Here is a 26,742-nt window from a genome sequence, read left to right on the forward strand (position 1 = left end):
AGCAGCATTAGATTCTCATAGGAGAACGCACCCTGTTGTGAACCGTGCATGTGAGGGATCTAGGTTGCGCTGTTCTTATGAGAATCTAATACCTATTGATCTGTCACTTTCTCCCATCACGCTCAGGTGGGACCATCCAGTTTCAGGAAAACAAGCTTAACACGCCCACTGATTCTACATTATGGTGAGTTCTATAATTATTTTATTATATATTCCAGTGTAATAATGGAAATGAAGTGCCTAATAAACGTAAATGTGCTTAAATCTTTTGGCCCAGCTCCTACCTCCCGGCAGCCTCGCCAGGCCCAGAACTCTCTCCAGTCAGCCTCTACAGACCAAGCTCATGACTCACAATGGCCTATTTAGGCCCATAGCCTACCTCACGGCAGTCTCCGCAGATGAGCCTACTGCCTCACAACAGCCTCCACAGGCACAGCTCCATCGTTCCAATGGCCTCTTTAGACCCAGCTCCTGCCGCCCAGCCTTCTCTCTAGGCCCTGAAGTTTCTCCGTAAGTTGAGGTAGCTGGGACTGTAGGTATACATGACGATACTTGGCTAATTTTTAAATTGTTTTGCAGACATGGGGTCTCACTTTGTTGGCCAGGCTGCTGTCAAACTAATGGCCTCAAGTGACCCTTCCACCCCTGCCTCCCATCCTCGAGGTATGTGCCACCACAAGGGGCACTTGTTCAATTTTCTAAAGAAAAAATTTCTAAAGTAAGGCTGTGGGATGATGGCAGGAAGATAAAAGAAAAACAGAAGAATAAGTTAAAATGACTTATTCACACATATTCTTTTGACAGCAAGAAGAACTGTTAGTATATACATTGCTTACAAACAAACAAACGGCAGATAAACAATGTTGTATAGGAACTTCAACACACACTGTACAATATTCCCACTTTGCTGACATAAGTTATGGAAATTTCGTGGTTTCCTTGAGTGTCGCTACCAGTATTTTGGTCCTCTGACGATTTTTATCAACTTCCTCATCTGTTAACTTCTCTCCAAAGTATGTCATGTCACGACATACTGCCGCTGCACGAACACGGCCAGTGTCTTCCTATTAAACATGTAGAATGCTTTCCTAATTTCTCTTTTTACTCTCTGTCTTTGTGTTCTGCACTTTCCTTACTTTTATTGTCAGAAACTCCAGAAAGTCAATCGTACTAATTTATCACGATTTGCTTTATTAATTGATACTATGCTTATATGGAATTTTGCCCAACAGACCTCATTACAATTTGGGCCACGGCCCAGGGTTAGGTTTGTTTCAGGGTCAGGGCCAGGGCCCAGGGTTAGGCATGTTTTAGGGTCAGGGCCGGGGCCCAGGTTTAGGGTTGTTTTAGGGTCAGGGCCGGGGCTCAGGGTTAGCGTTGTTTTAGGGTCAGGGCCGGGGCCCAGGGTTAGGGTTGTTTTAGGGTCAGGGCCGGGGCCCAGGGTTAGGGTTGTTTTAGGGTCAGGGCCGGGGCCCAGGGTTAGGGTTGTTTTAGGGTCAGGGCCGGGGCCCAGGGTTAGGTTTGTTTTAGGGTCAGGGCCGGGGCCCAGGGTTAGGGTTGTTTTAGGGCCAGTGCCAGGGCCCAGGGTTAGGGTTGCTTTAGGGTCAGGGCTGGGGCCCAGGGTTAGGCTTGTTTTAGGGTCACGGCCAAGTCCCAGGCTTAGGGTTGTTTTAGGGTCAGGGCCCAGGGTTAGGGTTGTTTTAGGGTGAGTGCCCATGGTTGGGTTTATTTTAGGGTCAGGGCCAGGGCCCAGGGTTTGGTTTGTTTTAGGGTCAGGGCCAGGGCCCAGGGTTAGGGTTGTTTTAAGGTCAGGGCCAGGGCCCAGGGTTAGGCTTGTTTTAGTGCCAGGGCCCAGGATTAGGGTTTTTTTTAGGTTCGGGGCCCAGGGTTAGGCTTGTTTTAGGATCAGGGCCCAGGGTTAGGGTTGTTTTAGGGTCAGTGCCAGGGCCCAGGGTTAGGGTTGCTTTAGGGTCAGGGCTGGGGCCCAGGGTTAGGGTTGTTTTCGGGTCAGGGCCCGGGCACAGGGTTAGGGTTGTTTTCGGTTCAGGGCCAGGGCCCAGGGTTAGGGTTGTTTTAGGGTCAGGGCCAGGGGCCAGTGTTAGGGTTGTTTTGGGGTCTGGGCCAGGGTCCAGGGTTAGGGTTGTTTTAGGGTCGGGGCCCAGGGTTAGGTTTGTTTTAGGGTCGAGGCCCAGGGTTAGGGTTTTTTTCGGATCGGGGCCCAGGGTTCTGCTTGTTTTAGGATCAGGGCCCAGGGTTAGGGTTGTTTTAGGGTCAGGGACCAAGGTTAGGGTTGTTTTAGGGTGAGGGTACAGGGTTGGGTTTGTTTTAGGGTCAGGACCAGGGCCCAGGTTTAGGCTTGTTTTAGGGTCAGAACCGGGGCCCAGGTTTAGGCTTGTTTTAGGGTCAGGGACAGGGCCCAGGGTTAGGGTTGTTTTAGGGTCAGGGCCAGGGCCCAGTGTTAGGCTTGTTTTAGGGTCAGGGCCAGGGCCCAAATTTAGGCTTGTTTTAGGGTCAGGGACAGGGCCCAGGGTTAGGGTTGTTTTAGGGTCAGGGCCAGGGCCCAGGGTTAGGCTTGTTTTAGGGTCAGGGCCAGGGCCCAAGGTTAGGCTTGTTTTAGGGTAAGGGCCACGGCCCAGGGTTAGGGTTGTTTTAGGCTCAGGGCCAGGGCACAGAGTTAGGGTTGTTTCAGGTTCAGGGCCAGGGCCCAGGGTTAGGGTTTTTTTAGGGTGAGGACCTGGGCCGAGGTTTAGGCTTGTTGTAGTGCCAGGACCCAGGGTTAGGGTTGTTTTAGGGTCAGGGCCAGGGCCCACGGTTAGGCTTGTTTTAGGGTCAGGGCCAGGGCCCAGGGTTAGGCTTGATTTAGGGTCAGGGCCAGGGCCCAGGGTTAGGGTTGTTTTAGGGTGAGGACCTTCGCCCAGGGTTAGGTTTGTTTTAGTGCCAGGGCCCAGGGTTAGGGTTTTTTTAAGGTCGGGGCCCAGGGTTAGGCTTGTTTTAGGATCAGGGCCCAGGGTTAGGGTTGTTTTAGGGTCAGGGCCCAGGGTCAGGGTTGTTTTAGGGTCAGGGCCCAGGGTTAGGGTTGTTTTAGGGTGAGGGCCAGGGCCCAGGGTTAGGGTTGTTTTAGGGTCAGGGCCAGGGCCCAGGGTTAGGGTTGTTTTAAGGTCAGGGCCAAGGCCCAGGTTTAGGCTTGTTTTAGGGTCACGGCCAGGTCCCAGGCTTAGGGATGTTTTAGGGTCAGGGCCCAGGGTTAGGGTTGTTTTAGGGTGAGTGCCCATGGTTGGGTTTATTTTAGGGTCAGGGCCAGGGCGCAGGGTTTTGTTTGTTTTAGGGTCAGGGCCAGGGCACAGGGTTAGGGTTGTTTTAGGGTCAGGGCCAGGGCCCAGGGTTAGGCTTGTTTCAGTGACAGGGCCCAGGATTAGGGTTTTTTTAGGTTCGGGGCCCAGGGTTTGGTTTGTTTTAGGGTCAGGGCCAGGGCCCAGGGTTAGCGTTGTTTTTGGGTCATGGCCAGGGCCCAGGGTTAGGGTTGTTTTAGGGTCAGGGCCAGGAACCACGGTGAGGGCTGTTTTAGGGTCAGGGACAGGGCCCAGGGTCAGGGTTGTTTTAGGTCAGGGACAGGGCCGAGGGTTAGGCTTGTTTTCGGGTCAGGGACAGGGCCCAGCGTTAGGGTTGTTTTAGGGTCAGGGCCAGGGCCCAGGGTTAGGGTTGTTTTAGGGTCAGGTCCTGGGCCCAGGGTTAGGGTTGTTTTTGTGCCAGGGCCCAGGATTAGGGTTGTTTTAGGGTCAGGGCCAGGGCCCAGGGTTACGGTTGTTTTAGGTCATGGCCAGGGCCCAGGGATAGGGTTGTTTTAGGGTCAGGGTCAGGGCCAAGGGTTACGGTTGTTTTAGGGTCAGGGCCAGGGCCCAGGGTTAGGCTTGTTTTAGGGTCAGGACCTGGGCCCAGGTTTAGGCTTGTTTTAGTGCCAGGACCCAGAGTTAGGGTTGTTTTAGGGTCAGGGCCAGGGCCCAGGGTCAGGGTTGTTTTAGGTCAGGGCCAGGGCCCAGCATTAGGGTTGTTTTAGGGTCAGGGCCAGGGCCCAGGTTTAGGGGTGTTTTAGTGTCAGGGCCAGGGCCCAGGGTTAGGCTTGTTTTAGGGTCAGGGCCAGGGCCCAGGTTTAGGGTTGCTTTAGGGTCAGGGCCAGGGCCCAGGTTTAGGGTTGTTTTAGGGTGAGGGCCAGGGCCTAGGGTTAGGCTTGTTTTAGGGTCAGGGCCAGGGCCCACGGTTAGGGTTGTTTTAGCGTCAGGGCCAGGGCCCAGAGTTAGGCTTGTTTTAGTGCCAGGGCCCAGGGTTAGGGTTGTTTTAGGGTCAGGGCCAGGGCCCAGGTTCAGGGTTGTTTTAGGTCAGTGCCAGGGCCCAGCATTAGGATTGTTTTAGGGTCAGGGCCAGGGCCCAGGTTTAGGGGTGTTTTAGGGTCAGGGCCAGGGCCCAGCGTTAGGGTTGTTTTAGGGTCAGTGCCAGGGCCCCGGGTTAGGCTTCTTTTAGGGTCAGGGACAGGTCCCAGGGTTAGGCTTGTTTTAGGTTCAGGGCCAGGGCCCAGGGTTAGGCTTGTTTTAGGGTCAGGGACAGGTCCCAGCGTTAGGGTTATTCTAGGGTCAGGGCCAGGGCCCAGGGTTAGGCTTGTTTTAGGGTCAGGGCGAGGGCCCAGGGTTAGGGTTGTTTTAGGGTCAGGGCCAGGGCCCAGGGTTAGGCTTGTTATAGGGTCAGGGCGAGGGCCCAGGGATAGGGTTGTTTTAGGGTCAGGGCCAGGACCCAGGGTTAGGGTTGTTTTAGGGTCAGGGCCAGGGCCCAGGGTTAGGCTTGTTTTAGGGTCAGGGCCAGGGCCCACGGTTAGGGTTGTTTTAGGGTCAGGGCCAAGGCCCAGGGTTAGGCTTGTTTTAGGGTCAGGGCCAGGACCCAGGGTTAGGCTTGTTTTAGGGTCAGGGCCAGGGCCCAGGGTTAGGCTTGTTTTAGGGTAAGGGCCAGGGCCCAGCGTCAGGGTTGTTTTAGGTTCAGGGTCAGGGCCAAGGTTTAGCGTTGCTTTAGGGTCAGGGCCAGGGCCCAGGGTTAGGATTGTTTTAGGGTCAGGACCTGGGGCCAGGGTTAGGCTTGTTTTAGTGTCAGAGCCTGGGCCCAGGGTTAGGGTTGTTTTAGGGTCAGGGTTACGGCCAGGGCCCAGGTTTAGGTTTGTTTTAGGGTTAGGGCGAGGGCCCAGGGTTAGGCTTGTTTTAGGGTCAGGGCCAGGGCACAGGTTTAGGGTTGTTTTAGGTCAGGGCCAGGGCCCAGGGTTAGGGTTGTTTTAGGTCAGGGCCAGGTCCCAGGGTTAGGGATGTTTTAGGGTCAGGGCCAGGGCCCAGGGTTAGGGTTGTTTTAGGGTCAGGGCCAGGGCCCAGGGTTAGGCTTGTTTTAGGGTCAGGACCAGGGCCGAGCGTTAGGCTTGTTTTAGGGTCAGGGACAGGGCCCATGGTTAGGGTTGTTTTAGTGTCAGGGCCAGGGCCAAGGGTTAGGCTTGTTTTAGGGTCAGAGCCAGGGCCCAGGTTTAGGGTTGTTTTAGGGTCAGGGTTACGGCCAGGGCCCGGGGTTAGGTTTGTTTTAGGGTTAGGGCGAGGGCCCAGCGTTAGGCTTGTTTTAGGGTCAGGGCCAGGGCACAGGTTTAGGGTTGTTTTAGGTCAGGGCCAGGGCCCAGGGTTAGGGTTGTTTTAGGTCAGGGCCAGGTCCCAGGGTTAGGGTTGTTTTAGGGTCAGGGCCAGGGCCCAGGGTTAGGCTTGTTTTAGGGTCAGGGCCAGGGCCCAGGGTTATGGCTGTTTTAGGGTCAGGGCCAGGGCCCAGGGTTAGGCTTCTTTAAGGGTCGGGCCAGGGCCCAGGGTTAAGTTTGTTTTAGGGTCACGGCCAGGGCCCAGGGTTAGGGCTGTTTTAGGGTCAGGGCCAGGGCCCAGGGTTAGGGTTGTTTTAGGGTGAGGGCCAGGGCCCAGGGTTGGGGTTGTTTTAGGGTCAGGGCCAGGGCCCAGGGTTAGGGTTGTTTTAGGGTCAGGGCCGGGGCCCAGGTTTAGGGTTGTTTTAGGGTCAGGGCCGGGGCTCAGGGTTAGGGTTGTTTTATGGTCAGGGCCGGGGTCCAGGGTTAGGGTTGTTTCAGGGTCAGGGCCGGGGCCCAGGGTTAGGGTTGTCTTAGGGTCAGGGCCGGGGCCCAGGGTTAGGCTTGTTTTAGGGTCAGAGCCAGGGACCATGTTTAGGGTTGTTTTAGGGTCAGGGTTAGGGCCAGGGCCCAGGGTTGGGGATGTTTTAGGGTCAGGGCGAGGGCCCAGGGTTTGTCTTGTTTTAGGGTCAGGGCCAGGTCCCAGGGTTAGGGTTGTTTTAGGGTCACGGCCAGGTCCCAGGGTTAGGCTTGTTTTAGGGTCACGGCCAGGTCCCAGGGTTAGGCCTGTTTTAGGGTCAGGGCCAGGGCCCAGGGTTAGGGTTGTTTTAGGGTCAGGGCCAGGGCCCAGGGTTAGGCTTGTTTTAGGTTCAGGGCCAGGGCCCAGGGTTAGGGTTGTTTTAGGGTCAAGGCCAGGGCCCTGGTTTAGGGTTGTTTTAGGGTCAGGGCCAGGGCCCCGGGTTAGGGTGGTTTTAGGGTCAGGACTTGGGCCCAGGTTTAGGCTTGTTTTAGTGCTAGGGCCCAGGGTTAGGGTTGTTTTAGAGTCAGGGCCAGGGCCCAGGGTTAGGGTTACTTTAGGTCAGGGCCAGGGCCCAGGGTTAGGGTTGTTTTAGGTTAGGGCCAGGTCCCTAGTTTAGGGTTGTTTTAGGGTCAGGGCCAGGGCCCAGGGTTAGGGTTGTTTTAGGGTCAGGACCAGGGCCCAGTGTTAGGCTTGTTTTAGGGTCAGGGCCAGGGCCCAGGGTTAGGCTTGTTTTAGGGTCAGGGCCAGGGCCCAAGTTTAGGCTTGTTTTAGTGACAGGGACAGGGCCCAGGGTTAGGGTTGTTTTAGGGTCAGGGCCAGGGCCCAGGGTTAGGCTTGTTTTAGGGTCAGGGCCAGGGCCCAGGGTTAGGCTTGTTTTAGGGTCAAGGCCAGGGCCCAAGGTTAGGCTTGTTTTAGGGTAAGGGCCACGGCCCAGGGTTAGGTTTATTTTAGGCTCAGGGCCAGGGCGCAGGGTTAGGGTTGTTTTAGGGTCAGGGCCAGGGCCCAAGTTTAGGCTTGTTTTAGTGACGGGGACAGGGCCCAGCGTTAGGGTTGTTTTAGGGTCAAGGCCTTGGCCCAGGGTTAGGCTTGTTTTAGGGTCAGGGCCAGGGCCCAGGGTTAGGCTTGTTTTAGGGTCAAGGCCAGGGCCCAAGGTTAGGCTTGTTTTAGGGTATTGGCCACGGCCCAGGGTTAGGGTTATTTTAGGCTCAGGGTCAGTGCGCAGGGTTAGGGTTGTTTTAGTGTCAGGGCCAGGGCCCAGGGTTAGGGTTGTTTTAGGGTGAGGACCTGGGCCGAGGTTTAGGCTTGTTGTAGTGCCAGGTCCCAGGGTTAGGGTTGTTTTAGGGTCAGGGCCAGGGCCCACGGTTAGGCTTGTTTTAGGGTCAGGGCCAGGGCCCAGGGTTAGGCTTGTTTTAGGGTCAGGGCCCAGGGTTAGGGTTGTTTTAGGGTCAGGGCCGAGGGTTAGGGTTGTTTTAGGGTCAGGGCCCAGGGTCAGGGTTGTTTTAGGGTCAGGGCCCAGGGTTAGGGTTGTTTTAAGGTGAGGGCCAAAGGTTGGGTTTGTTTTAGCGTCAGGGCCAGGGCCCAGGGTAAGGCTTGTTTTAGGGTCAGGGCCAGGGCACAGGTTTAGGGTTGTTTTAGGTCAGGGCCAGGGCCCAGGGTTAGGGTTGTTTTAGTGCCAGGGCCCAGGGTTAGGGTTTTTTTAGGGTCGGGGCCCAGGGTTAGGCTTGTTTTAGGATCAGGGCCCAGAGTTAGGGTTGTTTTAGGGTCAGGGCCCAGGGTTAGGGTTGTTTTAGTGTCAGGGCCCAGGGTCAGAGTTGTTTTAGGGTCAGGGCCCAGGGTTAGGGTTGTTTTAGGGTGAGGGCCCAGGGTTGGGTTTGTTTTAGCGTCAGGGCCAGGGCCCAGGGTAAGGCTTGTTTTAGGGTCAGGGCCAGGGCACAGGTATAGGTTTGTTTTAGGTCAGGGCCAGGGCGCAGGGTTAGGGTTGTTTTAGGTCAGGGCCAGGTCCCAGTGTTAGTGTTGTTTTAGGGTCAGGGTCAGGGCCCAGGGTTAGGCTTGTTTTAGGGTCAGGGCCAGGGCCCAGGGTTAGGCTTGTTTTAGGGTCAGGGCCAGGGCCCGGGTTTAGGGTTGCTTTAGGGTCTTGGCCAGGGCCCAGGGTTAGGGTTGTTTTAGGGTCAGGGCCAGGGCCCAGGGTTAGGGTTGTTTTAGGGTCAGGGCCGGGGCCCAGGTTTAGGGTTGTTTTAGGGTCAGGGCTGGGACTCAGGGTTAGGGTTGTTTTAGGGTCAGGGCCGGGTTCCAGGGTTAGGGTTGTTTTAGGGTCAGGACCTGGGCCCAGGCTTAGGCTTGTTTTAGTGCGAGGGCCCAGGGTTAGGGTTGTTTTAGGGTCAGGGCCAGGGCCCAGGTTTAGGGTTGTTTTAGGTCAGGGCCAGGGCCTAGGTTTAGGGTTGTTTTAGGTCAGGACCAGGTCCCAGGTTTAGGGTTGTTTTAAGGTCAGGGCCAGGGCCTAGGGTTAGGGTTGTTTTAGGGTCAGGGCCAGGGCCCAGGTTTAGGGTTGTTGTAGGGTCAGGGCCAGGGCCCACGGTTAGGCTTGTTTTAGGGTCAGGACCGGGGCCCAGGGTTAGGCTTGTTTTAGGTTCAGGGCTAGGGCCCAGGGTTAGGGTTGTTTTAGGGTCAGGACCTGGGCCCAGGGTTAGGCTTGTTTTAGTGCCAGGGCCCAGGGTTAGGCTTGTTTTAGGGTCAGGGCCAGGGCCCAGTGTTAGGCTTGTTTTAGGGTCAGGGCCAGCGCCAAGGGATTGGGTTGTTTTAGGGTCAGGGCCAGGGCCCAGAGTTAGGGTTGTTTTGGGTTCAGGGCCAGGGCCCAGGGTTAGGCTTGCTTTAGGGTCAGGGACAGGGCCCAGGGTTAGGGTTGTTTAAGGTCAGGGCCGGGACCCCGGTTTGGGGTTTTAGGCTCAGGGCCAGGGCCCAGTGTTAGGGTTTTATTGTCAGGGCCCAGGGTTAGGGTTTTAGGGTCAGGGCCCAGGGTTAGGGTTTTAGTGTCAGGGCCCATGTTTAGGGTGATTTCCAGGAAGTGACCTCACAATGACTCAAGCTACCACTTACTGTTGATTGTGACGAAATGCTAGCTGAGGCACATGCCTTGGGAGCTAAGTGGTTGCTGCCCTTGACTACTATGAAGACTGGTGTGGGAAGGGTCGCTTTGGATGCAGTTGAGTTGGGGTCCCCAACCCCTGAGCCTTGGAGCCGTAAGGAGCCACACAGCAGGTGAGTGGTGTCGAGTGAGGGAGTGAGGGAAGCTTCGTCTGTATTTACAGCCACTCCCCTTTGCTCACATTCCCGCCTGAGCTCCACCTTCTCAGATGAGCAGCAGCATTAGATTCTCATAGGAGAACGCACCCTGTTGTGAACCGTGCATGTGAGGGATCTAGGTTGCGCTGTTCTTATGAGAATCTAATACCTATTGATCTGTCACTTTCTCCCATCACGCTCAGGTGGGACCATCCAGTTTCAGGAAAACAAGCTTAACACGCCCACTGATTCTACATTATGGTGAGTTCTATAATTATTTTATTATATATTCCAGTGTAATAATGGAAATGAAGTGCCTAATAAACGTAAATGTGCTTAAATCTTTTGGCCCAGCTCCTACCTCCCGGCAGCCTCGCCAGGCCCAGAACTCTCTCCAGTCAGCCTCTACAGACCAAGCTCATGACTCACAATGGCCTATTTAGGCCCATAGCCTACCTCACGGCAGTCTCCGCAGATGAGCCTACTGCCTCACAACAGCCTCCACAGGCACAGCTCCATCGTTCCAATGGCCTCTTTAGACCCAGCTCCTGCCGCCCAGCCTTCTCTCTAGGCCCTGAAGTTTCTCCGTAAGTTGAGGTAGCTGGGACTGTAGGTATACATGACGATACTTGGCTAATTTTTAAATTGTTTTGCAGACATGGGGTCTCACTTTGTTGGCCAGGCTGCTGTCAAACTAATGGCCTCAAGTGACCCTTCCACCCCTGCCTCCCATCCTCGAGGTATGTGCCACCACAAGGGGCACTTGTTCAATTTTCTAAAGAAAAAATTTCTAAAGTAAGGCTGTGGGATGATGGCAGGAAGATAAAAGAAAAACAGAAGAATAAGTTAAAATGACTTATTCACACATATTCTTTTGACAGCAAGAAGAACTGTTAGTATATACATTGCTTACAAACAAACAAACGGCAGATAAACAATGTTGTATAGGAACTTCAACACACACTGTACAATATTCCCACTTTGCTGACATAAGTTATGGAAATTTCGTGGTTTCCTTGAGTGTCGCTACCAGTATTTTGGTCCTCTGACGATTTTTATCAACTTCCTCATCTGTTAACTTCTCTCCAAAGTATGTCATGTCACGACATACTGCCGCTGCACGAACACGGCCAGTGTCTTCCTATTAAACATGTAGAATGCTTTCCTAATTTCTCTTTTTACTCTCTGTCTTTGTGTTCTGCACTTTCCTTACTTTTATTGTCAGAAACTCCAGAAAGTCAATCGTACTAATTTATCACGATTTGCTTTATTAATTGATACTATGCTTATATGGAATTTTGCCCAACAGACCTCATTACAATTTGGGCCACGGCCCAGGGTTAGGTTTGTTTCAGGGTCAGGGCCAGGGCCCAGGGTTAGGCATGTTTTAGGGTCAGGGCCGGGGCCCAGGTTTAGGGTTGTTTTAGGGTCAGGGCCGGGGCTCAGGGTTAGCGTTGTTTTAGGGTCAGGGCCGGGGCCCAGGGTTAGGGTTGTTTTAGGGTCAGGGCCGGGGCCCAGGGTTAGGGTTGTTTTAGGGTCAGGGCCGGGGCCCAGGGTTAGGGTTGTTTTAGGGTCAGGGCCGGGGCCCAGGGTTAGGTTTGTTTTAGGGTCAGGGCCGGGGCCCAGGGTTAGGGTTGTTTTAGGGCCAGTGCCAGGGCCCAGGGTTAGGGTTGCTTTAGGGTCAGGGCTGGGGCCCAGGGTTAGGCTTGTTTTAGGGTCACGGCCAAGTCCCAGGCTTAGGGTTGTTTTAGGGTCAGGGCCCAGGGTTAGGGTTGTTTTAGGGTGAGTGCCCATGGTTGGGTTTATTTTAGGGTCAGGGCCAGGGCCCAGGGTTTGGTTTGTTTTAGGGTCAGGGCCAGGGCCCAGGGTTAGGGTTGTTTTAAGGTCAGGGCCAGGGCCCAGGGTTAGGCTTGTTTTAGTGCCAGGGCCCAGGATTAGGGTTTTTTTTAGGTTCGGGGCCCAGGGTTAGGCTTGTTTTAGGATCAGGGCCCAGGGTTAGGGTTGTTTTAGGGTCAGTGCCAGGGCCCAGGGTTAGGGTTGCTTTAGGGTCAGGGCTGGGGCCCAGGGTTAGGGTTGTTTTCGGGTCAGGGCCCGGGCACAGGGTTAGGGTTGTTTTCGGTTCAGGGCCAGGGCCCAGGGTTAGGGTTGTTTTAGAGTCAGGGCCAGGGGCCAGTGTTAGGGTTGTTTTGGGGTCTGGGCCAGGGTCCAGGGTTAGGGTTGTTTTAGGGTCGGGGCCCAGGGTTAGGTTTGTTTTAGGGTCGAGGCCCAGGGTTAGGGTTTTTTTCGGATCGGGGCCCAGGGTTCTGCTTGTTTTAGGATCAGGGCCCAGGGTTAGGGTTGTTTTAGGGTCAGGGACCAAGGTTAGGGTTGTTTTAGGGTGAGGGTACAGGGTTGGGTTTGTTTTAGGGTCAGGACCAGGGCCCAGGTTTAGGCTTGTTTTAGGGTCAGGGCCAGGGCCCAGGGTTAGGCTTGTTTCAGTGACAGGGCCCAAGATTAGGGTTTTTTTGGTTCGGGGCCCAGGGTTTGGTTTGTTTTAGGGTCAGGGCCAGGGCCCAGGGTTAGGCTTGTTTTTGGGTCATGGCCAGGGCCCAGGGTTAGGGTTGTTTTAGGGTCAGGGCCAGGAACCACGGTGAGGGCTGTTTTAGGGTCAGGGACAGGGCCCAGGGTCAGGGTTGTTTTAGGTCAGGGACAGGGCCGAGGGTTAGGCTTGTTTTCGGGTCAGGGACAGGGCCCAGCGTTAGGGTTGTTTTAGGGTCAGGGCCAGGGCCCAGGGTTAGGGTTGTTTTAGGGTCAGGTCCTGGGCCCAGGGTTAGGGTTGTTTTTGTGCCAGGGCCCAGGATTAGGGTTGTTTTAGGGTCAGGGCCAGGGCCCAGGGTTACGGTTGTTTTAGGTCATGGCCAGGGCCCAGGGATAGGGTTGTTTTAGGGTCAGGGTCAGGGCCAAGGGTTACGGTTGTTTTAGGGTCAGGGCCAGGGCCCAGGGTTAGGCTTGTTTTAGGGTCAGGACCTGGGCCCAGGTTTAGGCTTGTTTTAGTGCCAGGACCCAGAGTTAGGGTTGTTTTAGGGTCAGGGCCAGGGCCCAGGGTCAGGGTTGTTTTAGGTCAGGGCCAGGGCCCAGCATTAGGGTTGTTTTAGGGTCAGGGCCAGGGCCCAGGTTTAGGGGTGTTTTAGTGTCAGGGCCAGGGCCCAGGGTTAGGCTTGTTTTAGGGTCAGGGCCAGGGCCCAGGTTTAGGGTTGCTTTAGGGTCAGGGCCAGGGCCCAGGTTTAGGGTTGTTTTAGGGTGAGGGCCAGGGCCTAGGGTTAGGCTTGTTTTAGGGTCAGGGCCAGGGCCCACGGTTAGGGTTGTTTTAGCGTCAGGGCCAGGGCCCAGAGTTAGGCTTGTTTTAGTGCCAGGGCCCAGGGTTAGGGTTGTTTTAGGGTCAGGGCCAGGGCCCAGGTTCAGGGTTGTTTTAGGTCAGTGCCAGGGCCCAGCATTAGGATTGTTTTAGGGTCAGGGCCAGGGCCCAGGTTTAGGGGTGTTTTAGGGTCAGGGCCAGGGCCCAGCGTTAGGGTTGTTTTAGGGTCAGTGCCAGGGCCCCGGGTTAGGCTTCTTTTAGGGTCAGGGACAGGTCCCAGGGTTAGGCTTGTTTTAGGTTCAGGGCCAGGGCCCAGGGTTAGGCTTGTTTTAGGGTCAGGGACAGGTCCCAGCGTTAGGGTTATTCTAGGGTCAGGGCCAGGGCCCAGGGTTAGGCTTGTTTTAGGGTCAGGGCGAGGGCCCAGGGTTAGGGTTGTTTTAGGGTCAGGGCCAGGGCCCAGGGTTAGGCTTGTTATAGGGTCAGGGCGAGGGCCCAGGGATAGGGTTGTTTTAGGGTCAGGGCCAGGACCCAGGGTTAGGGTTGTTTTAGGGTCAGGGCCAGGGCCCAGGGTTAGGCTTGTTTTAGGGTCAGGGCCAGGGCCCACGGTTAGGGTTGTTTTAGGGTCAGGGCCAAGGCCCAGGGTTAGGCTTGTTTTAGGGTCAGGGCCAGGGCCCAGGGTTAGGCTTGTTTTAGGGTCAGGGCCAGGGCCCAGGGTTAGGCTTGTTTTAGGGTAAGGGCCAGGGCCCAGCGTCAGGGTTGTTTTAGGTTCAGGGTCAGGGCCCAGGTTTAGGGTTGCTTTAGGGTCAGGGCCAGGGCCCAGGGTTAGGATTGTTTTAGGGTCAGGACCTGGGGCCAGGGTTAGGCTTGTTTTAGTGTCAGAGCCTGGGCCCAGGGTTAGGGTTGTTTTAGGGTCAGGGTTACGGCCAGGGCCCAGGTTTAGGTTTGTTTTAGGGTTAGGGCGAGGGCCCAGGGTTAGGCTTGTTTTAGGGTCAGGGCCAGGGCACAGGTTTAGGGTTGTTTTAGGTCAGGGCCAGGGCCCAGGGTTAGGGTTGTTTTAGGTCAGGGCCAGGTCCCAAGGTTAGGCTTGTTTTAGGGTCAGGACCAGGGCCCAGGGTTAGGCTTGTTTTAGGGTCAGGACCAGGGCCGAGCGTTAGGCTTGTTTTAGGGTCAGGGACAGGGCCCATGGTTAGGGTTGTTTTAGTGTCAGGGCCAGGGCCAAGGGTTAGGCTTGTTTTAGGGTCAGAGCCAGGGCCCAGGTTTAGGGTTGTTTTAGGGTCAGGGTTACGGCCAGGGCCCGGGGTTAGGTTTGTTTTAGGGTTAGGGCGAGGGCCCAGCGTTAGGCTTGTTTTAGGGTCAGGGCCAGGGCACAGGTTTAGGGTTGTTTTAGGTCAGGGCCAGGGCCCAGGGTTAGGGTTGTTTTAGGTCAGGGCCAGGTCCCAGGGTTAGGGTTGTTTTAGGGTCAGGGCCAGGGCCCAGGGTTAGGCTTGTTTTAGGGTCAGGGCCAGGGCCCAGGGTTATGGCTGTTTTAGGGTCAGGGCCAGGGCCCAGGGTTAGGCTTCTTTAAGGGTCGGGCCAGGGCCCAGGGTTAAGTTTGTTTTAGGGTCACGGCCAGGGCCCAGGGTTAGGGCTGTTTTAGGGTCAGGGCCAGGGCCCAGGGTTAGGGTTGTTTTAGGGTGAGGGCCAGGGCCCAGGGTTAGGGTTGTTTTAGGGTCAGGGCCAGGGCCCAGGGTTAGGGTTGTTTTAGGGTCAGGGCCGGGGCCCAGGTTTAGGGTTGTTTTAGGGTCAGGGCCGGGGCTCAGGGTTAGGGTTGTTTTATGGTCAGGGCCGGGGTCCAGGGTTAGGGTTGTTTCAGGGTCAGGGCCGGGGCCCAGGGTTAGGGTTGTCTTAGGGTCAGGGCCGGGGCCCAGGGTTAGGCTTGTTTTAGGGTCAGAGCCAGGGACCATGGTTAGGGTTGTTTTAGGGTCAGGGTTAGGGCCAGGGCCCAGGGTTGGGGATGTTTTAGGGTCAGGGCGAGGGCCCAGGGTTTGTCTTGTTTTAGGGTCAGGGCCAGGTCCCAGGGTTAGGGTTGTTTTAGGGTCACGGCCAGGTCCCAGGGTTAGGCTTGTTTTAGGGTCACGGCCAGGTCCCAGGGTTAGGCCTGTTTTAGGGTCAGGGCCAGGGCCCAGGGTTAGGGTTGTTTTAGGGTCAGGGCCAGGGCCCAGGGTTAGGCTTGTTTTAGGTTCAGGGCCAGGGCCCAGGGTTAGGGTTGTTTTAGGGTCAAGGCCAGGGCCCTGGTTTAGGGTTGTTTTAGGGTCAGGGCCAGGGCCCCGGGTTAGGGTGGTTTTAGGGTCAGGACTTGGGCCCAGGTTTAGGCTTGTTTTAGTGCTAGGGCCCAGGGTTAGGGTTGTTTTAGAGTCAGGGCCAGGGCCCAGGGTTAGGGTTACTTTAGGTCAGGGCCAGGGCCCAGGGTTAGGGTTGTTTTAGGTTAGGGCCAGGTCCCTAGTTTAGGGTTGTTTTAGGGTCAGGGCCAGGGCCCAGGGTTAGGGTTGTTTTAGGGTCAGGACCAGGGCCCAGTGTTAGGCTTGTTTTAGGGTCAGGGCCAGGGCCCAGGGTTAGGCTTGTTTTAGGGTCAGGGCCAGGGCCCAAGTTTAGGCTTGTTTTAGTGACAGGGACAGGGCCCAGGGTTAGGGTTGTTTTAGGGTCAGGGCCAGGGCCCAGGGTTAGGCTTGTTTTAGGGTCAGGGCCAGGGCCCAGGGTTAGGCTTGTTTTAGGGTCAAGGCCAGGGCCCAAGGTTAGGCTTGTTTTAGGGTAAGGGCCACGGCCCAGGGTTAGGTTTATTTTAGGCTCAGGGCCAGGGCGCAGGGTTAGGGTTGTTTTAGGGTCAGGGCCAGGGCCCAAGTTTAGGCTTGTTTTAGTGACGGGGACAGGGCCCAGCGTTAGGGTTGTTTTAGGGTCAAGGCCTTGGCCCAGGGTTAGGCTTGTTTTAGGGTCAGGGCCAGGGCCCAGGGTTAGGCTTGTTTTAGGGTCAAGGCCAGGGCCCAAGGTTAGGCTTGTTTTAGGGTATTGGCCACGGCCCAGGGTTAGGGTTATTTTAGGCTCAGGGTCAGTGCGCAGGGTTAGGGTTGTTTTAGTGTCAGGGCCAGGGCCCAGGGTTAGGGTTGTTTTAGGGTGAGGACCTGGGCCGAGGTTTAGGCTTGTTGTAGTGCCAGGTCCCAGGGTTAGGGTTGTTTTAGGGTCAGGGCCAGGGCCCACGGTTAGGCTTGTTTTAGGGTCAGGGCCAGGGCCCAGGGTTAGGCTTGTTTTAGGGTCAGGGCCCAGGGTTAGGGTTGTTTTAGGGTCAGGGCCGAGGGTTAGGGTTGTTTTAGGGTCAGGGCCCAGGGTCAGGGTTGTTTTAGGGTCAGGGCCCAGGGTTAGGGTTGTTTTAAGGTGAGGGCCAAAGGTTGGGTTTGTTTTAGCGTCAGGGCCAGGGCCCAGGGTAAGGCTTGTTTTAGGGTCAGGGCCAGGGCACAGGTTTAGGGTTGTTTTAGGTCAGGGCCAGGGCCCAGGGTTAGGGTTGTTTTAGTGCCAGGGCCCAGGGTTAGGGTTTTTTTAGGGTCGGGGCCCAGGGTTAGGCTTGTTTTAGGATCAGGGCCCAGGGTTAGGGTTGTTTTAGGGTCAGGGCCCAGGGTTAGGGTTGTTTTAGTGTCAGGGCCCAGGGTCAGAGTTGTTTTAGGGTCAGGGCCCAGGGTTAGGGTTGTTTTAGGGTGAGGGCCCAGGGTTGGGTTTGTTTTAGCGTCAGGGCCAGGGCCCAGGGTAAGGCTTGTTTTAGGGTCAGGGCCAGGGCACAGGTATAGGTTTGTTTTAGGTCAGGGCCAGGGCGCAGGGTTAGGGTTGTTTTAGGTCAGGGCCAGGTCCCAGTGTTAGTGTTGTTTTAGGGTCAGGGTCAGGGCCCAGGGTTAGGCTTGTTTTAGGGTCAGGGCCAGGGCCCAGGGTTAGGCTTGTTTTAGGGTCAGGGCCAGGGCCCGGGTTTAGGGTTGCTTTAGGGTCTTGGCCAGGGCCCAGGGTTAGGGTTGTTTTAGGGTCAGGGCCAGGGCCCAGGGTTAGGGTTGTTTTAGGGTCAGGGCCGGGGCCCAGGTTTAGGGTTGTTTTAGGGTCAGGGCTGGGACTCAGGGTTAGGGTTGTTTTAGGGTCAGGGCCGGGTTCCAGGGTTAGGGTTGTTTTAGGGTCAGGACCTGGGCCCAGGCTTAGGCTTGTTTTAGTGCGAGGGCCCAGGGTTAGGGTTGTTTTAGGGTCAGGGCCAGGGCCCAGGTTTAGGGTTGTTTTAGGTCAGGGCCAGGGCCTAGGTTTAGGGTTGTTTTAGGTCAGGACCAGGTCCCAGGTTTAGGGTTGTTTTAAGGTCAGGGCCAGGGCCTAGGGTTAGGGTTGTTTTAGGGTCAGGGCCAGGGCCCAGGTTTAGGGTTGTTGTAGGGTCAGGGCCAGGGCCCACGGTTAGGCTTGTTTTAGGGTCAGGACCGGGGCCCAGGGTTAGGCTTGTTTTAGGTTCAGGGCTAGGGCCCAGGGTTAGGGTTGTTTTAGGGTCAGGACCTGGGCCCAGGGTTAGGCTTGTTTTAGTGCCAGGGCCCAGGGTTAGGCTTGTTTTAGGGTCAGGGCCAGGGCCCAGTGTTAGGCTTGTTTTAGGGTCAGGGCCAGCGCCAAGGGATTGGGTTGTTTTAGGGTCAGGGCCAGGGCCCAGAGTTAGGGTTGTTTTGGGTTCAGGGCCAGGGCCCAGGGTTAGGCTTGCTTTAGGGTCAGGGACAGGGCCCAGGGTTAGGGTTGTTTAAGGTCAGGGCCGGGACCCCGGTTTGGGGTTTTAGGCTCAGGGCCAGGGCCCAGTGTTAGGGTTTTATTGTCAGGGCCCAGGGTTAGGGTTTTAGGGTCAGGGCCCAGGGTTAGGGTTTTAGTGTCAGGGCCCATGTTTAGGGTGATTTCCAGGAAGTGACCTCACAATGACTCAAGCTACCACTTACTGTTGATTGTGACGAAATGCTAGCTGAGGCACATGCCTTGGGAGCTAAGTGGTTGCTGCCCTTGACTACTATGAAGACTGGTGTGGGAAGGGTCGCTTTGGATGCAGTTGAGTTGGGGTCCCCAACCCCTGAGCCTTGGAGCCGTAAGGAGCCACACAGCAGGTGAGTGGTGTCGAGTGAGGGAGTGAGGGAAGCTTCGTCTGTATTTACAGCCACTCCCCTTTGCTCACATTCCCGCCTGAGCTCCACCTTCTCAGATGAGCAGCAGCATTAGATTCTCATAGGAGAACGCACCCTGTTGTGAACCGTGCATGTGAGGGATCTAGGTTGCGCTGTTCTTATGAGAATCTAATACCTATTGATCTGTCACTTTCTCCCATCACGCTCAGGTGGGACCATCCAGTTTCAGGAAAACAAGCTTAACACGCCCACTGATTCTACATTATGGTGAGTTCTATAATTATTTTATTATATATTCCAGTGTAATAATGGAAATGAAGTGCCTAATAAACGTAAATGTGCTTAAATCTTTTGGCCCAGCTCCTACCTCCCGGCAGCCTCGCCAGGCCCAGAACTCTCTCCAGTCAGCCTCTACAGACCAAGCTCATGACTCACAATGGCCTATTTAGGCCCATAGCCTACCTCACGGCAGTCTCCGCAGATGAGCCTACTGCCTCACAACAGCCTCCACAGGCACAGCTCCATCGTTCCAATGGCCTCTTTAGACCCAGCTCCTGCCGCCCAGCCTTCTCTCTAGGCCCTGAAGTTTCTCCGTAAGTTGAGGTAGCTGGGACTGTAGGTATACATGACGATACTTGGCTAATTTTTAAATTGTTTTGCAGACATGGGGTCTCACTTTGTTGGCCAGGCTGCTGTCAAACTAATGGCCTCAAGTGACCCTTCCACCCCTGCCTCCCATCCTCGAGGTATGTGCCACCACAAGGGGCACTTGTTCAATTTTCTAAAGAAAAAATTTCTAAAGTAAGGCTGTGGGATGATGGCAGGAAGATAAAAGAAAAACAGAAGAATAAGTTAAAATGACTTATTCACACATATTCTTTTGACAGCAAGAAGAACTGTTAGTATATACATTGCTTACAAACAAACAAACGGCAGATAAACAATGTTGTATAGGAACTTCAACACACACTGTACAATATTCCCACTTTGCTGACATAAGTTATGGAAATTTCGTGGTTTCCTTGAGTGTCGCTACCAGTATTTTGGTCCTCTGACGATTTTTATCAACTTCCTCATCTGTTAACTTCTCTCCAAAGTATGTCATGTCACGACATACTGCCGCTGCACGAACACGGCCAGTGTCTTCCTATTAAACATGTAGAATGCTTTCCTAATTTCTCTTTTTACTCTCTGTCTTTGTGTTCTGCACTTTCCTTACTTTTATTGTCAGAAACTCCAGAAAGTCAATCGTACTAATTTATCACGATTTGCTTTATTAATTGATACTATGCTTATATGGAATTTTGCCCAACAGACCTCATTACAATTTGGGCCACGGCCCAGGGTTAGGTTTGTTTCAGGGTCAGGGCCAGGGCCCAGGGTTAGGCATGTTTTAGGGTCAGGGCCGGGGCCCAGGTTTAGGGTTGTTTTAGGGTCAGGGCCGGGGCTCAGGGTTAGCGTTGTTTTAGGGTCAGGGCCGGGGCCCAGGGTTAGGGTTGTTTTAGGGTCAGGGCCGGGGCCCAGGGTTAGGGTTGTTTTAGGGTCAGGGCCGGGGCCCAGGGTTAGGGTTGTTTTAGGGTCAGGGCCGGGGCCCAGGGTTAGGTTTGTTTTAGGGTCAGGGCCGGGGCCCAGGGTTAGGGTTGTTTTAGGGCCAGTGCCAGGGCCCAGGGTTAGGGTTGCTTTAGGGTCAGGGCTGGGGCCCAGGGTTAGGCTTGTTTTAGGGTCACGGCCAAGTCCCAGGCTTAGGGTTGTTTTAGGGTCAGGGCCCAGGGTTAGGGTTGTTTTAGGGTGAGTGCCCATGGTTGGGTTTATTTTAGGGTCAGGGCCAGGGCCCAGGGTTTGGTTTGTTTTAGGGTCAGGGCCAGGGCCCAGGGTTAGGGTTGTTTTAAGGTCAGGGCCAGGGCCCAGGGTTAGGCTTGTTTTAGTGCCAGGGCCCAGGATTAGGGTTTTTTTTAGGTTCGGGGCCCAGGGTTAGGCTTGTTTTAGGATCAGGGCCCAGGGTTAGGGTTGTTTTAGGGTCAGTGCCAGGGCCCAGGGTTAGGGTTGCTTTAGGGTCAGGGCTGGGGCCCAGGGTTAGGGTTGTTTTCGGGTCAGGGCCCGGGCACAGGGTTAGGGTTGTTTTCGGTTCAGGGCCAGGGCCCAGGGTTAGGGTTGTTTTAGAGTCAGGGCCAGGGGCCAGTGTTAGGGTTGTTTTGGGGTCTGGGCCAGGGTCCAGGGTTAGGGTTGTTTTAGGGTCGGGGCCCAGGGTTAGGTTTGTTTTAGGGTCGAGGCCCAGGGTTAGGGTTTTTTTCGGATCGGGGCCCAGGGTTCTGCTTGTTTTAGGATCAGGGCCCAGGGTTAGGGTTGTTTTAGGGTCAGGGACCAAGGTTAGGGTTGTTTTAGGGTGAGGGTACAGGGTTGGGTTTGTTTTAGGGTCAGGACCAGGGCCCAGGTTTAGGCTTGTTTTAGGGTCAGAACCGGGGCCCAGGTTTAGGCTTGTTTTAGGGTCAGGGACAGGGCCCAGGGTTAGGGTTGTTTTAGGGTCAGGGCCAGGGCCCAGTGTTAGGCTTGTTTTAGGGTCAGGGCCAGGGCCCAAATTTAGGCTTGTTTTAGGGTCAGGGACAGGGCCCAGGGTTAGGGTTGTTTTAGGGTCAGGGCCAGGGCCCAGGGTTAGGCTTGTTTTAGGGTCAGGGCCAGGGCCCAAGGTTAGGCTTGTTTTAGGGTAAGGGCCACGGCCCAGTGTTAGGGTTGTTTTAGGCTCAGGGCCAGGGCACAGAGTTAGGGTTGTTTCAGGTTCAGGGCCAGGGCCCAGGGTTAGGGTTTTTTTAGGGTGAGGACCTGGGCCGAGGTTTAGGCTTGTTGTAGTGCCAGGACCCAGGGTTAGGGTTGTTTTAGGGTCAGGGCCAGGGCCCACGGTTAGGCTTGTTTTAGGGTCAGGGCCAGGGCCCAGGGTTAGGCTTGATTTAGGGTCAGGGCCAGGGCCCAGGGTTAGGGTTGTTTTAGGGTGAGGACCTTCGCCCAGGGTTAGGTTTGTTTTAGTGCCAGGGCCCAGGGTTAGGGTTTTTTTAAGGTCGGGGCCCAGGGTTAGGCTTGTTTTAGGATCAGGGCCCAGGGTTAGGGTTGTTTTAGGGTCAGGGCCCAGGGTCAGGGTTGTTTTAGGGTCAGGGCCCAGGGTTAGGGTTGTTTTAGGGTGAGGGCCAGGGCCCAGGGTTAGGGTTGTTTTAGGGTCAGGGCCAGGGCCCAGGGTTAGGGTTGTTTTAAGGTCAGGGCCAAGGCCCAGGTTTAGGCTTGTTTTAGGGTCACGGCCAGGTCCCAGGCTTAGGGATGTTTTAGGGTCAGGGCCCAGGGTTAGGGTTGTTTTAGGGTGAGTGCCCATGGTTGGGTTTATTTTAGGGTCAGGGCCAGGGCCCAGGGTTTTGTTTGTTTTAGGGTCAGGGCCAGGGCACAGGGTTAGGGTTGTTTTAGGGTCAGGGCCAGGGCCCAGGGTTAGGCTTGTTTCAGTGACAGGGCCCAAGATTAGGGTTTTTTTAGGTTCGGGGCCCAGGGTTTGGTTTGTTTTAGGGTCAGGGCCAGGGCCCAGGGTTAGCGTTGTTTTTGGGTCATGGCCAGGGCCCAGGGTTAGGGTTGTTTTAGGGTCAGGGCCAGGAACCACGGTGAGGGCTGTTTTAGGGTCAGGGACAGGGCCCAGGGTCAGGGTTGTTTTAGGTCAGGGACAGGGCCGAGGGTTAGGCTTGTTTTCGGGTCAGGGACAGGGCCCAGCGTTAGGGTTGTTTTAGGGTCAGGGCCAGGGCCCAGGGTTAGGGTTGTTTTAGGGTCAGGTCCTGGGCCCAGGGTTAGGGTTGTTTTTGTGCCAGGGCCCAGGATTAGGGTTGTTTTAGGGTCAGGGCCAGGGCCCAGGGTTACGGTTGTTTTAGGTCATGGCCAGGGCCCAGGGATAGGGTTGTTTTAGGGTCAGGGTCAGGGTCAGGGCCAAGGGTTACGGTTGTTTTAGGGTCAGGGCCAGGGCCCAGGGTTAGGCTTGTTTTAGGGTCAGGACCTGGGCCCAGGTTTAGGCTTGTTTTAGTGCCAGGACCCAGAGTTAGGGTTGTTTTAGGGTCAGGGCCAGGGCCCAGGGTCAGGGTTGTTTTAGGTCAGGGCCAGGGCCCAGCATTAGGGTTGTTTTAGGGTCAGGGCCAGGGCCCAGGTTTAGGGGTGTTTTAGTGTCAGGGCCAGGGCCCAGGGTTAGGCTTGTTTTAGGGTCAGGGCCAGGGCCCAGGTTTAGGGTTGCTTTAGGGTCAGGGCCAGGGCCCAGGTTTAGGGTTGTTTTAGGGTGAGGGCCAGGGCCTAGGGTTAGGCTTGTTTTAGGGTCAGGGCCAGGGCCCACGGTTAGGGTTGTTTTAGCGTCAGGGCCAGGGCCCAGAGTTAGGCTTGTTTTAGTGCCAGGGCCCAGGGTTAGGGTTGTTTTAGGGTCAGGGCCAGGGCCCAGGTTCAGGGTTGTTTTAGGTCAGTGCCAGGGCCCAGCATTAGGATTGTTTTAGGGTCAGGGCCAGGGCCCAGGTTTAGGGGTGTTTTAGGGTCAGGGCCAGGGCCCAGCGTTAGGGTTGTTTTAGGGTCAGTGCCAGGGCCCCGGGTTAGGCTTCTTTTAGGGTCAGGGACAGGTCCCAGGGTTAGGCTTGTTTTAGGTTCAGGGCCAGGGCCCAGGGTTAGGCTTGTTTTAGGGTCAGGGACAGGTCCCAGCGTTAGGGTTATTCTAGGGTCAGGGCCAGGGCCCAGGGTTAGGCTTGTTTTAGGGTCAGGGCGAGGGCCCAGGGTTAGGGTTGTTTTAGGGTCAGGGCCAGGGCCCAGGGTTAGGCTTGTTATAGGGTCAGGGCGAGGGCCCAGGGATAGGGTTGTTTTAGGGTCAGGGCCAGGACCCAGGGTTAGGGTTGTTTTAGGGTCAGGGCCAGGGCCCAGGGTTAGGCTTGTTTTAGGGTCAGGGCCAGGGCCCACGGTTAGGGTTGTTTTAGGGTCAGGGCCAAGGCCCAGGGTTAGGCTTGTTTTAGGGTCAGGGCCAGGGCCCAGGGTTAGGCTTGTTTTAGGGTCAGGGCCAGGGCCCAGGGTTAGGCTTGTTTTAGGGTAAGGGCCAGGGCCCAGCGTCAGGGTTGTTTTAGGTTCAGGGTCAGGGCCCAGGTTTAGGGTTGCTTTAGGGTCAGGGCCAGGGCCCAGGGTTAGGATTGTTTTAGGGTCAGGACCTGGGGCCAGGGTTAGGCTTGTTTTAGTGTCAGAGCCTGGGCCCAGGGTTAGGGTTGTTTTAGGGTCAGGGTTACGGCCAGGGCCCAGGTTTAGGTTTGTTTTAGGGTTAGGGCGAGGGCCCAGGGTTAGGCTTGTTTTAGGGTCAGGGCCAGGGCACAGGTTTAGGGTTGTTTTAGGTCAGGGCCAGGGCCCAGGTTTAGGGTTGTTTTAGGTCAGGGCCAGGTCCCAGGGTTAGGGATGTTTTAGGGTCAGGGCCAGGGCCCAGGGTTAGGGTTGTTTTAGGGTCAGGGCCAGGGACCAGGGTTAGGGTTGTTTTAGGGTCAGGGCCAGGGCCCAGGGTTAGGCTTCTTTAAGGGTCGGGCCAGGGCCCAGGGTTAAGGTTGTTTTAGGGTCACGGCCAGGGCCCAGGTTTAGGCTTGTTTTAGGGTCAGGGCCAGGGCCCAGGGTTAGGCTTGTTTTAGGGTCAGGACCAGGGCCGAGCGTTAGGCTTGTTTTAGGGTCAGGGACAGGGCCCATGGTTAGGGTTGTTTTAGTGTCAGGGCCAGGGCCAAGGGTTAGGCTTGTTTTAGGGTCAGAGCCAGGGCCCAGGTTTAGGGTTGTTTTAGGGTCAGGGTTACGGCCAGGGCCCGGGGTTAGGTTTGTTTTAGGGTTAGGGCGAGGGCCCAGCGTTAGGCTTGTTTTAGGGTCAGGGCCAGGGCACAGGTTTAGGGTTGTTTTAGGTCAGGGCCAGGGCCCAGGGTTAGGGTTGTTTTAGGTCAGGGCCAGGTCCCAGGGTTAGGGTTGTTTTAGGGTCAGGGCCAGGGCCCAGGGTTAGGCTTGTTTTAGGGTCAGGGCCAGGGCCCAGGGTTATGGCTGTTTTAGGGTCAGGGCCAGGGCCCAGGGTTAGGCTTCTTTAAGGGTCGGGCCAGGGCCCAGGGTTAAGTTTGTTTTAGGGTCACGGCCAGGGCCCAGGGTTAGGGCTGTTTTAGGGTCAGGGCCAGGGCCCAGGGTTAGGGTTGTTTTAGGGTGAGGGCCAGGGCCCAGGGTTAGGGTTGTTTTAGGGTCAGGGCCAGGGCCCAGGGTTAGGGTTGTTTTAGGGTCAGGGCCGGGGCCCAGGTTTAGGGTTGTTTTAGGGTCAGGGCCGGGGCTCAGGGTTAGGGTTGTTTTATGGTCAGGGCCGGGGTCCAGGGTTAGGGTTGTTTCAGGGTCAGGGCCGGGGCCCAGGGTTAGGGTTGTCTTAGGGTCAGGGCCGGGGCCCAGGGTTAGGCTTGTTTTAGGGTCAGAGCCAGGGACCATGGTTAGGGTTGTTTAAGGGTCAGGGTTAGGGCCAGGGCCCAGGGTTGGGGATGTTTTAGGGTCAGGGCGAGGGCCCAGGGTTTGTCTTGTTTTAGGGTCAGGGCCAGGTCCCAGGGTTAGGGTTGTTTTAGGGTCACGGCCAGGTCCCAGGGTTAGGCTTGTTTTAGGGTCAGGGCCAGCGCCAAGGGATTGGGTTGTTTTAGGGTCAGGGCCAGGGCCCAGAGTTAGGGTTGTTTTGGGTTCAGGGCCAGGGCCCAGGGTTAGGCTTGCTTTAGGGTCAGGGACAGGGCCCAGGGTTAGGGTTGTTTAAGGTCAGGGCCGGGACCCCGGTTTGGGGTTTTAGGCTCAGGGCCAGGGCCCAGTGTTAGGGTTTTATTGTCAGGGCCCAGGGTTAGGGTTTTAGGGTCAGGGCCCTGGGTTAGGGTTTTAGTGTCAGGGCCCATGTTTAGGGTGATTTCCAGGAAGTGACCTCACAATGACTCAAGCTACCACTTACTGTTGATTGTGACGAAATGCTAGCTGAGGCACATGCCTTGGGAGCTAAGTGGTTGCTGCCCTTGACTACTATGAAGACTGGTGTGGGAAGGGTCGCTTTGGATGCAGTTGAGTTGGGGTCCCCAACCCCTGAGCCTTGGAGCCGTAAGGAGCCACACAGCAGGTGAGTGGTGTCGAGTGAGGGAGTGAGGGAAGCTTCGTCTGTATTTACAGCCACTCCCCTTTGCTCACATTCCCGCTTGAGCTCCACCTTCTCAGATGAGCAGCAGCATTAGATTCTCATAGGAGAACGCACCCTGTTGTGAACCGTGCATGTGAGGGATCTAGGTTGCGCTGTTCTTATGAGAATCTAATACCTATTGATCTGTCACTTTCTCCCATCACGCTCAGGTGGGACCATCCAGTTTCAGGAAAACAAGCTTAACACGCCCACTGATTCTACATTATGGTGAGTTCTATAATTATTTTATTATATATTCCAGTGTAATAATGGAAATGAAGTGCCTAATAAACGTAAATGTGCTTAAATCTTTTGGCCCAGCTCCTACCTCCCGGCAGCCTCGCCAGGCCCAGAACTCTCTCCAGTCAGCCTCTACAGACCAAGCTCATGACTCACAATGGCCTATTTAGGCCCATACCCTACCTCACGGCAGTCTCCGCAGATGAGCCTACTGCCTCACAACAGCCTCCACAGGCACAGCTCCATCGTTCCAATGGCCTCTTTAGACCCAGCTCCTGCCGCCCAGCCTTCTCTCTAGGCCCTGAAGTTTCTCCGTAAGTTGAGGTAGCTGGGACTGTAGGTATACATGACGATACTTGGCTAATTTTTAAATTGTTTTGCAGACATGGGGTCTCACTTTGTTGGCCAGGCTGCTGTCAAACTAATGGCCTCAAGTGACCCTTCCACCCCTGCCTCCCATCCTCGAGGTATGTGCCACCACAAGGGGCACTTGTTCAATTTTCTAAAGAAAAAATTTCTAAAGTAAGGCTGTGGGATGATGGCAGGAAGATAAAAGAAAAACAGAAGAATAAGTTAAAATGACTTATTCACACATATTCTTTTGACAGCAAGAAGAACTGTTAGTATATACATTGCTTACAAACAAACAAACGGCAGATAAACAATGTTGTATAGGAACTTCAACACACACTGTACAATATTCCCACTTTGCTGACATAAGTTATGGAAATTTCGTGGTTTCCTTGAGTGTCGCTACCAGTATTTTGGTCCTCTGACGATTTTTATCAACTTCCTCATCTGTTAACTTCTCTCCAAAGTATGTCATGTCACGACATACTGCCGCTGCACGAACACGGCCAGTGTCTTCCTATTAAACATGTAGAATGCTTTCCTAATTTCTCTTTTTACTCTCTGTCTTTGTGTTCTGCACTTTCCTTACTTTTATTGTCAGAAACTCCAGAAAGTCAATCGTACTAATTTATCACGATTTGCTTTATTAATTGATACTATGCTTATATGGAATTTTGCCCAACAGACCTCATTACAATTTGGGCCACGGCCCAGGGTTAGGTTTGTTTCAGGGTCAGGGCCAGGGCCCAGGGTTAGGCATGTTTTAGGGTCAGGGCCGGGGCCCAGGTTTAGGGTTGTTTTAGGGTCAGGGCCGGGGCTCAGGGTTAGCGTTGTTTTAGGGTCAGGGCCGGGGCCCAGGGTTAGGGTTGTTTTAGGGTCAGGGCCGGGGCCCAGGGTTAGGGTTGTTTTAGGGTCAGGGCCGGGGCCCAGGGTTAGGTTTGTTTTAGGGTCAGGGACAGGGCCCAGGGTTAGGGTTGCTTTAGGGTCAGGGCTGGGGCCCAGGGTTAGGCTTGTTTTAGGGTCACGGCCAAGTCCCAGGCTTAGGGTTGTTTT

At 55.3% G+C, this 26,742-nt stretch overlaps 1 long non-coding RNA gene across 4 annotated transcripts in view; it reads left to right on the forward strand.

The window, feature by feature from the left end:
- Positions 1-26,742, forward strand: part of LOC134758130 (uncharacterized) — an 85,143-nt gene that overhangs the window by 46,307 nt on the left and 12,094 nt on the right. For 3 of the 4 annotated variants that reach the window (XR_010133044.1, XR_010133045.1, XR_010133043.1), the window contains 7 exons: positions 278-510; positions 9,644-9,701; positions 9,795-10,027; positions 18,128-18,185; positions 18,279-18,511; positions 25,269-25,326; positions 25,420-25,652. This is a non-coding gene — a long non-coding RNA (uncharacterized lncRNA). Of the gene's footprint in view, positions 1-126; positions 185-277; positions 511-9,643; positions 9,702-9,794; positions 10,028-18,127; positions 18,186-18,278; positions 18,512-25,268; positions 25,327-25,419; positions 25,653-26,742 lie in introns of all 4 variants that reach the window. The other variant, XR_010133046.1, reaches the window with a different exon arrangement.

Source organism: Gorilla gorilla, chromosome 2, assembly GCF_029281585.2.
Source record: "Gorilla gorilla gorilla isolate KB3781 chromosome 2, NHGRI_mGorGor1-v2.1_pri, whole genome shotgun sequence".
Taxonomy (NCBI): Eukaryota; Metazoa; Chordata; class Mammalia; order Primates; family Hominidae; genus Gorilla; species Gorilla gorilla.